The sequence below is a fragment of the Rousettus aegyptiacus genome, unplaced genomic scaffold, assembly GCF_014176215.1.
Source record: "Rousettus aegyptiacus isolate mRouAeg1 unplaced genomic scaffold, mRouAeg1.p scaffold_m13_p_9, whole genome shotgun sequence".
Lineage (NCBI taxonomy): Eukaryota > Metazoa > Chordata > Mammalia > Chiroptera > Pteropodidae > Rousettus > Rousettus aegyptiacus.
Window position 1 is genome coordinate 88,164,405 of NW_023416312.1, and position 9,940 is coordinate 88,174,344.

General features: G+C 44.2%; 1 pseudogene; it reads left to right on the forward strand.

The window, feature by feature from the left end:
* Positions 1-116: 116 nt before the first annotated feature.
* LOC118608352 lies at positions 117-235 on the forward strand (annotated as a pseudogene).
* Positions 236-9,940: the final 9,705 nt, after the last annotated feature.

Genomic DNA, 9,940 nt, shown 5'->3' on the forward strand with positions numbered 1-9,940 from the left:
GAGAGAGAGTAAATGTGAGATAGATTTCCACTTCCAAATAGTATTGTTTAAATTAATTTTAAGGTAAGAGCTTGTAAGAATTGGGTAGTCTAAAATTCTCAGAAACAGAGAAACTTGTCTATGGCCATGCTACCCTGAACAAGCCCGATCCTGTCTGATCTTGGAAGCTAAGGAGAGTAAGGCCTGGTTAGTACTTGGATGGGAGACCACCTAGGAGGACCAGGTACTGTAGACATAAAGAATTAAAAAAATAAGAGATTGTAAGCTGACAAGGTCCTTGCAATCTGTGAGGTCAACCAAGGGTTGCCTCACCTAAAAAAATAAATAAAAATTAAAAGAATGAGGGTACTTAAAAAAGAAATAGAGAACCTAACTCAAATGCTTTGCAAGTTCGTGTCATCTAAGAATAATCACTAGTAAATAAAAGCTAGGTTAAGTTTATTGGTTTAAGTAAAACAGACATGTCTGTATTTTGCCTGGCTTTTACAAAAATAAGTCAATATTAATAATTGAATTTTATGTATACAAAAATGTTTCTAGAGATTATAAAATGTTCAAGCTAAAGAATGCTAATTATTTACTTTTTAATTTTCACTAGTTTGAAGTGTAAAGGTTAAAATCTCAATGAATGTAATAAAACGGCTAGGGTATATTGTATGGGTAAACAATTGTTGTAAATTAAAGGAATAGTCAGGGCAATGGGAAACCCAAGACAGCTGCTTGGTTCTTCCTTGCTCCCTGCCTCTCCATTTTTTTTTCTTTTGGTTTTTGCATCATTTTATGCATCACAGTACATTTAAGCTGGTCTTATAAGGAACTTATGACATTATTGAAAGAATACAACTTACACTGTTGCCAAGGTCTGACAAAGTCATTTCAAGAAAATCCCAAGTTGGTAACTGCTTTCTTTCACAGCAAGCTCCAAGGAGACAAAGACTCTAAAGATTGTTGACTGCCATCTGGAGATTTTGTGGGATGTTTTTTGAAGTGACATCAAATAAAAAACACTCTCCAACCTCATTGAAAGGGACCTCATCAGGTATCTAACCACGTGTGGACATCTACTTCTATCTATGGACATCAAAGATCCTTTGAAAACAAAAAGCCACTGACAGCAGAGGTAGACAGCTATACTAAGACATCAACAAGGCCTGTATAATATGTATTGATAACGAACTCAGAATCCATTTTGTTTGATTGCCTTTCCTTGTCCCTTAATAGTATTAGTCATAATAATAGTTATACTAGTTCTTTGGGTTTAAAAAAATTCAAGTAATTGTCAAAACAGGAAATGTCCAAACCTGTAAAGAATCTTTTAAGAGTTTATTTGAACCAAACTGATGACATGTGCTGGGGAGCAAGATCTCAATGCTCTACAGAATAACACTTTTGCAGTTTCTTTTATGCATTTGAAATTAAGGAGAGAATTTAAGGAAGATTACATGGAGGTGGGGATTTATGGCTTATTTCAAAGACGCAGTTAACCTAGGTGCATAGAAACAATGGACAGGGCTTGCTTAAGGCAAAGATAAACCTTTTACTGAAAATCTATATGCCTGGGGCATGACTACCCACCAGGACCTGCCCATACATAGCATGATCAGATCACCCTGTGAAGTTACCTTCCATAGAACATCCCCCTTTTTTGTCCCATCCTCATGTTCAAGAACAGAATATTCATAGAAATATGGACCATAAAGCCATTCTGATGAGGTCTCAGACACAAAGGAAAAATATTATTAGAAACTGGAGCAAAGATGATCTTTGTTATAATGTGTCAAAGCTGAACTGTATTCCTCTATTAGTGTTTTGTCCAGGGCACATCTTTTGAGCAATGCAGTTGGATCTTGGGCAAAATATGGGAGAAAAGACTTATTTTTTTTTCTTTCAATGCTTACAGAAAATGTGATAAGACAGAATCAATATAAATATAATATTGTGTTGACTAGGTGTAAGTGAATCAGGAAACTTGACTAAAATTAACTGACAAAGTTTTATTCCAGAGTTTTAAATGATTTGTAAATTGAGAAACACTACCAGGTAACACCCAGAATGTTACAAAGTGGGAAAATTGAGAGTTTTTATGATAAAAAAAACAACACATCTTTGAGAAGAATTATTCCCGCATTGTTAACTTCTGGAATGACCCAAGATGGTAATCTTCCACATATCTGGAGATCTGTGTTAAGTTCACCGAAGGAGGAACACACAAAACTGAAGGGGTTAAACAAAGTTTATTGTAGCAGAGTGACAGCTGGGCTGAACCAAAGATGGCATCAGCCCTAAATGTAAAGGGGCCCGAAAGTTAGATGGGACTTGAGGTGGGCTTTTCGGTGGGAATATTTGGGGTGAGTAAATTGGCGGGGAATGGAGTAGAGTCCAGTGGATGGGAGGTGAGAATGTAGCATTGCTAACCCAGAAGCAAGGTCCTGTTCCCACACAAAGGTAAAGGAAAAGTCTGTTTCCCACACTACAGTGGTAGGGATAGAGCCCTCTTGGACCTAACAGTCGAGCCTTTTTTGTTTTATGGAATAAGGATGGCAACTCAGTCTTCTGTAGCTACTTTCTGCTGAATAACTGGTGGAATCTGTTGAAAAGGGGTTTGATCATGGATAGTCAACTGGTGTGTGGCATTGACTGGTAGGTTCTGTCGGCCAGAGAGCTTAATAGTGTGGCACGGAGTAAAGTAGCATGACTTCTGCTATGGACTAGTTGGTAAACATGTGAAAATGGTCCTGGAGGAGGGAAGAAATCTGGTGCAGTATGCAGGGCCCGAAGGCCAAAATGAAAAAAAAATAAAGGTTAGAGGCCCTAGCTGGTTTTTAGCCATGTGTCCCAAGATTTTGATTAGCACACTCTTATCTTACTGGCTTTGTCCTTTAGCTTTTTAGCTACTGTTGTGGTGTGATCAAATCCAAGACCCACGGAGCCAATCGAGATGAATTGTGAGTCTTTATTAGCCGGCCGGCAACTGACTCTCTACCACGCAGGGTTAGAAGAGATCAGCCCCGAGCTCCCAGAAGAGGCAGTTTATGTAGCCACCAGCACATCCCTGAGCAGATCACCACACCCTGGTTAAGAGTTGGCCATTAGCATATCCTTGATCAGATTACCTTGGTTAACAGCATCTCCTTGATCAGATTACCACACCCTGGTTAACAGTATCAGAAGTAAATATTTAATACTGGCTTACTGGAAAATTATCCACCCATAAAATTCCCCACTGGTTTTCTAGGGGAATTCAAATCATTGAACAGTAGGTCTAGGCCTCATCTAAAGCCATACAAAAACGCCATCATTTTAGGATGGAGAGAATCAAGACGGTCCAGACTGGACCCTTGACAGTCTTATTTTAGTGGGTCCTCTGTCCAACGCAGAGTCCATTGTTCTGATGTCTGTGGTGGATGCACAGCCTTGATTCTGGTACGGTAAAACCAATGACGGCATCCAGCTACCTTGGCTGCTGTGGGTGTTGTGAGGATGACAGGAAAAGGTCCGTTCCAGCAGGGCTCAAGAGAAGCAGGCTGTACCTTTCTCACCCAGATCCAATCACCTGGAGCATGGTTGTGTGGCTGGAGTGGATGCTGAGCAGCTGTTCTGGTGGCAAAGACCAGTTGGTGGGTTTCCTGTCATGTAAGAGAGAGCTTGCAAAGCATGAGGCGTGAAGCCCTTATAATAAGGTGTGTACCGTGCCCTTAAAAGGGCAAAGGGGAGGAGACTAACCTGGTTTTTGCCAGTTTCCAGCTTGAACTTAGTTAAGGTTTCTTTCAAGGTCCTATTCATCCTTTCTACCTGTCCTGAACTTTGAGGCCTATAAATGCAATGCAATTTCCAATTGATCCCTAACGCCTTTGCTAGAGATTGGGTGGTCTGGGCAATGAACGCCAGGCTGTTGTCGGACCCCAGTGTTATGGGCAGGCCAAATCGAGGCACTATTTCTGAGACTAATTTCTTTGCTACTACCTGAGTGTCTCCTACTTGGTGGGGAGGGCTTCAGTCCATCCTGAAAACGTGTCAATGAACACAAGCAAATATTTGAATCCGAAAGTTCCCGGGCTGACCTCAGTGAAATCTAACTCCCAATGTTCCCCTGGTGCTTGTCCACGAAGTCTTGTCCCTTGTATTTCCTTGAAGGGCTCTGGATTCACTTGTGTGCACCGGGCTGATATCTGCTTGGCCATTCGTTGCAGCCCCAGAATGTAATAGTCTCTTTTTAACAGTTCGGTTAACTTGGTTCCTCCCAAGTGAGTGCTCTGGTAAACCTGGGTTATAAGGTCTCAGCTCAAGGCCTCAGGTACTACAATGTGGCTGTCTGGGAGCGTAACCCACCCAGCAGATTCTTATTTGCCTCCCAGCTTGTTGCATAGTTCAATTTCCCCTGCAGTGCAGGTAAGGGTGTTTGTTAGCACTCTGGGTGGTAGGGTTGGCAGAATGTCAATTGGCCCCACTGGTTTTTGGGCAGCCTCCTTTGCTGTCTCAGAGCTTGAGTTCTGGTGCCCTGGGCAATGGATGAGCGCCACGTTCTTTGGCAGCCAAATTGTCTCAAGAAGGGCCAGTATTTCCTCTTTATTAAAGCCCCATGTATGTGTGTCATGGAAAAGACATGCCTGCTGTCCGTGTAGATGTTAACAGTCTTGTTTGTACCCCACCACAGAGCTTGAGTCACTGCTACTAGTTCAGCCCTCTGAGCTGAAGTGCCATGGCTTAGGGCTTGTGCCCAGATGACAGTCTCAGTGGTAACCATTGCAGCCCCAGCATACCTGACTCTTTCTGAGACGAAGATACTCTCATCCGTAAATAGAGTAGTATCTGGATTTGGCCAAGGGCTGTCTGTAAGGTCTGGTCTGGTGTAGGTGATGTTCTCTAGGACCTCAAGGCAGTCATGCAAGGGTTGGCATCGTCGGGTAGTAGAGTAGCTGGGTTGAGTGCGGTAGTTTTCAGGAATTGTATGTGAGGTGGGTTGAGAAGCATGACCTGATACTGGGTGATCCGAGTGTTGAAAATCCACCAGTCCATTGGGCTCCGAAGCATTGACTAAACTGCTTTTGGGGCGATAATCTGAAGGCTCTGCCTTAGTGTCAAATTTAGGACTTTCTTAGAGAGGATTGCAGTGGCAGCAATTGCCCTCAAACAGTTGGGCCATCCTGCTGCCACATAGTCCAATCTTTTGGAGAGGTATGCAACTGGTTGCTTCCAGGGCACTAGGGTCTGTGTCAGGACCCCTTTAAAGTTATCCTGGGCTCCTGGGGGCTCATAATGTAAGAGCCCTGACCTGCCCATTCTACATCTTCCAAAAGGACGAGGGGGGGCCTTCTTTTGGGGGGCTTGTCCTTTTTCAGGGCACTCATTCTTCCAATGTCCCTTTTTCTTGCAATATGTGTATTGGTCCTTCTCTAACCTGACTCTTCTGGGTCCATTATTTACCCTGGGTGCCTATTTTAGGCCTCTGCCTTTACCTGGCATTACCTTTGGTTGGGCTCTTTGCATGATTGCAAGAGAACCTTGGTCATCTTCTTAGTCTGCGCTATATCTACCTTATCTCTATTGTTGAATACTTGTTGGGCTATCTCGACCAGCTCAGACAGGTTCTTTCCTTCAAACCATTTCATCCTCTGCAATTTCTTTCTAATATCTGGGGCCGACTGACTGACAAAGGCTAAATTCACAGCCCTCCTATTATTAGGGTCCTCTGGGTCAATAGGGGTATATAACCGGTACGACTCGAAGAGTCATTCCAGGAACACCGCCAGGGACTCATCCTTAGTTTGGATGACCTCACTTAGCTTAGATAAGTTAGTGGGTCATCAGCCGGCAGACCGGAGGCCCTGGAGCAGAAGCTGGAGATACCATTGGAGAGCCTCCCTCCCTTGGTCAGTGTTGGGGTCCCAAGGCGGATGGGTGTTTGAGAGAACATGTTGGATGCGGGTCAGGTCAGTGGAAGGCTGCCCGTTGGGCTCTAATACTGCCTTTGCAGCCTCCCTCTGGATCCGCTCCCGCTCCTCTGAGGTAAACAGGACCTGGAGGAGTTGCTTACAGTCGTCCAAGGTTGGCTGGTGGGTAAAGAAAATAGTCTCTAGGAGAGAGGTTAATCCCTGGGGTTTCTCTGAGAATGAGGGGTTCTGGTGTTTCCAATTGTATAGATCGCTGGTGGAGAAAGAGACATAGACCATGAATGGCCTCTGAGTTTCTCCCCCAACTAGGGGAGCCAGTTGCCAGAGTGGGGTCAGGACTGCTGTCCGGTTCAACGAGTCAGGGACAGTATCAGAGTATTGTGGGGGTTGGTACACAACCTCAGTGCAGGTGTGGGGAGGACTCAGGAGGGGTTCTGCCTCCCTGTTAGATGGAGATAGGACCAGGTCATAAGGGGCGTAAGAGGGAGGATTAGTTGATCTCAGGGTCCTCAGGGGGCGCCTGTAAGACAGGGTAAAGAGGGTTAGGTCTTTGTCTGGATGGTTTCTCTTTTTGCTTCTTTGGTGTAGAGAAAAAGACAGACTTGGGAGTCGTCTTTGATTCTTTTCCACTGCGGCAGTCCTTCAAATACTTGGGGACATCAGAAACAATATCGATCCACACATCGTGGCCAGGATTTCCATAGATAATATTCCACACCTGAAAGGTTGTTTGCAGGTCGAGTGACCCCTCTGATGGCCACCCTGTTCCAAATGTGGACCAATCTAACTGGCAGAACCTCTGGAGGTCAAAGGGAGTGACACAGGCTCCATAGGCATGGACTTGTTTCCTGAAATCCTTAAAATGATTAAGGAGGCACTGAATGGGGGTAGGACAATTCAAGGAAGAAGCTTGACTCATGTTAATAAAAACAGGCAAGACCCCCACAAAAGCCAAATAAGCCAGGGCTAGGATCAGCTTCTGACCTAGCGTCCAATCAGATGGGGCCACGGAGGCCAGATCTAAGGAAAGAATTAAAATACCACACATTGATATATGGAGTACGCTTATGAAAGCCAAGGCAATAAGAAGGTAACAGTGCATTTTGACCAGTCCGTACAGACAAACACAATACAGACACACAAGAACAGTAACAGACTAAGGTAGACCAGTCCGGACAGACAGACACAATACAGACAGACAAAACAGATTACAAGTAACACAAAACACTAGCGTATCGGGCAGGTACTAGGTCAGGATCTGATGTCTCAGACCTGACCGCACTAGGGAAGTTGTGCTGTGTTCAGCCTTCCACTAGTTCCCCGACAGATACCCAGAAATCTGGATATCTATAGTGCAGTCTGACTCACCGGTGAAGCTGCTCCAGATGGCTCATGCCCAATTGTTACAGAATTGTACCTTTTGTCCACCTGCCCTCCTGGGCGAGTCCGCCTGGCATCTTGGGCTGAGGAACGTCTCTCAGCAGACGTCCCCTAGATGGGGCAGGTCCTCACCCAAGGTGGCCAGGGTCGTGGGTCTTAGAAGATCTTCCCCCTTGGAGATATCTCACTGGGGCTTCCAAATGTTGTGGTGCGATCAAATCCAAGATCCACAGAGCCAATCGGGATGAATTGTGAGCCTTCATTAGCTGGCCGGTGACCGACTCTCCATGACGCAGGGTTAGAAGAGATCAGCCCCGAGCTCCCAGAAGAGGCAGTTTATGTAGCCACTGGCACATCCCTGAGCAGATCACCACCCCTGGTTAACAGTTGGCTGTTAGCATATCCTTGATCAGATTACCCTGGTTAACAGCATCTCCTTGATCAGATTACCACACCCTGGTTAACAGAATCAGAAGTAAATATTTAATACTGGCTTACTGGAAAATTGTCCACCCATAACAGCTACATCTCTTACTAGTCCTGATTGGTCAACATAAAAACAACATTCTTCTTCTATAAAAAAGCAGAGACTTCATTTTTCTGCTATCAGTAAATCTAACCCTTGCCTGTTTTGTAAAGCGACAGCTCCTAGGGAGTCAATTTGATCTTGTAATTGAACTCTACTTTTTCAGTATCATCTAAGCTTTCTTGGAGATCATTGTTCAATGCTTCAAAATAGGATGGAGCAGTGGCAAGTCCTCCTATGCCTGTGCATAGTCTAGTAGTGACCCCCAGTGTAACTAACAGTGGGATGACCTGAATAGCCCTTTTATGTTTTATATAGTGTATAATGCGAATTGGTAAAGACTGGTTATTGGGGGATTTATCTATATTTGGAGAGAGATAGAGTACAAGTTCTAGTCAAGTTAGTGGGAAGGCAGAGATAAGTGTAGTTCCGCATAGAAAGAAGAACCCTTTGTCAGGTAGACAAGTGGAAATATGTGTGGAAAAAAAGTAAGAGGATAAATTGTTCCAGTGCGTCCTTTCTGAGGCTCAGAACTCCAGGCCATAAGAGTTGTAGCTACAGTAGCTCCAATTAAGGGGCATAGATGGGTAGGGGTATTGGTAGGTTTGCAATTAAAGTGCTTGAGAACTGCAGAGACAGTTGTAATCCAAGGAAAGGAGGAGAGATGTGGAACAGTTGTAAGAGGTTGCAAGGACTGTAGGGTAACCTGTGAAGTGGATGGGTTGTAGAAAGAGGCCATTAGCCTCTGGAGAATCTTGATAGTCTATCCATTGAGTCCAGTGTCTACTGAGTAGTTGAATTGTGACTGATTGCATAGATTGGAGGGTAGGTGTCCTACAGATATGTTGCTACTGGTTCTTGTGAAACAAGGGGGAGCCTTGAGAATCAAAGTGGTATGAAGGGTAGTGGGCCTTATTACTGATATGGAGGAATGTGCTACCTTTGCAACGGATTGGGTATAGATGTGGAAAAGATTATAAACTTGATTAGCCTATGCTGTGGAGTAGCTTCCAAGGAGAGTATGCTATTTCAAGGGAAATGAAGCTCTTTTCTTTTCAATATGAAAAGGTCCTTTGTAGGTGGTCCCTTTTGGTGAGGGGAATGGGGAGATCAGAGTATGCTTAGGAAGAGAGGTAAAGGCAGAGCCACTAGTCCTTGGCTAATGTAGGGTTGGAATTATTGAGGAGTGGATGGGTAGATTGAGAGCACACTCAAGATGAGTGAGAAAGCTCTGTAGGGAAGCATAAGAGGAAGCATGTGATCAGTGAGAGATATAAGTAAGTACAATTAATAGGGCGGAAATGGGGGCTGTTCTTGACCTATATAATGAGGAACCTTGTCCCATGAATCTACTAGGTGAGTGATATTGGTCCACGAGAAATATAAGTGTCCCTATAAAAGTGAATCCCATATAAAAAGTTAAAATCTCAAGACAGAGAGGAAGGGGAGACTGTGCTAAGGCTGAAAGAATTTGTTAGGGTAGTGGTGCTGTCTGTTCTGGAAGAAGGGGAGAATATGAACTTGAACAGAAGGGACAGAGACAGTAAAGTTTACTCATTTGTCCTATTCTTCAGGAATATGAATTAGCAAAAGCTTTGTAGGTCCAATGGAATAGCTGTGGTATTTTTGGGTGTCTGGTTATACTTTATCCCTTGGTAAACTATTGGAGATTTATTTTAGCCTGGAAAGATGGAACAGTTTGGGTGTCCAGTAATCTTTGCAGCAGTTGGGGTGGTTAAAAGTACCTGGCAAGGGCCTTGCCATCTTGGTTTGAGATCATCTGAGTTTAGATTCTTAAGTAGGACCCAATCACCAGGGCTTACAAGAGTAGGTGGAAGATCTCCTGTGAACGGTTTTGGCAAGACTTGGTCTGCATGTTCTCAGAGTTATCCTGGGCTCTGAAGGAGTGATAGGCATGGGTACCACAGGGCCTGGACACTCTAGGTCTTCAGTGGTGAGGCCTGGAAGGCTAGGTAGGTTGAGGTCCAGTTGTTTCTACTTTTTGGAAGGAAAAGATGTGAACCTCTTTTGAGGAGTTAGGTTACAGTTGACTTTCTAGTGACATTTTTTTGCCACAGTGTGGAGAGAACCTAAAGAAGGATAAGGATTAGGGCAACCTTTGACCCAGTGCCCGTTCTTGCCA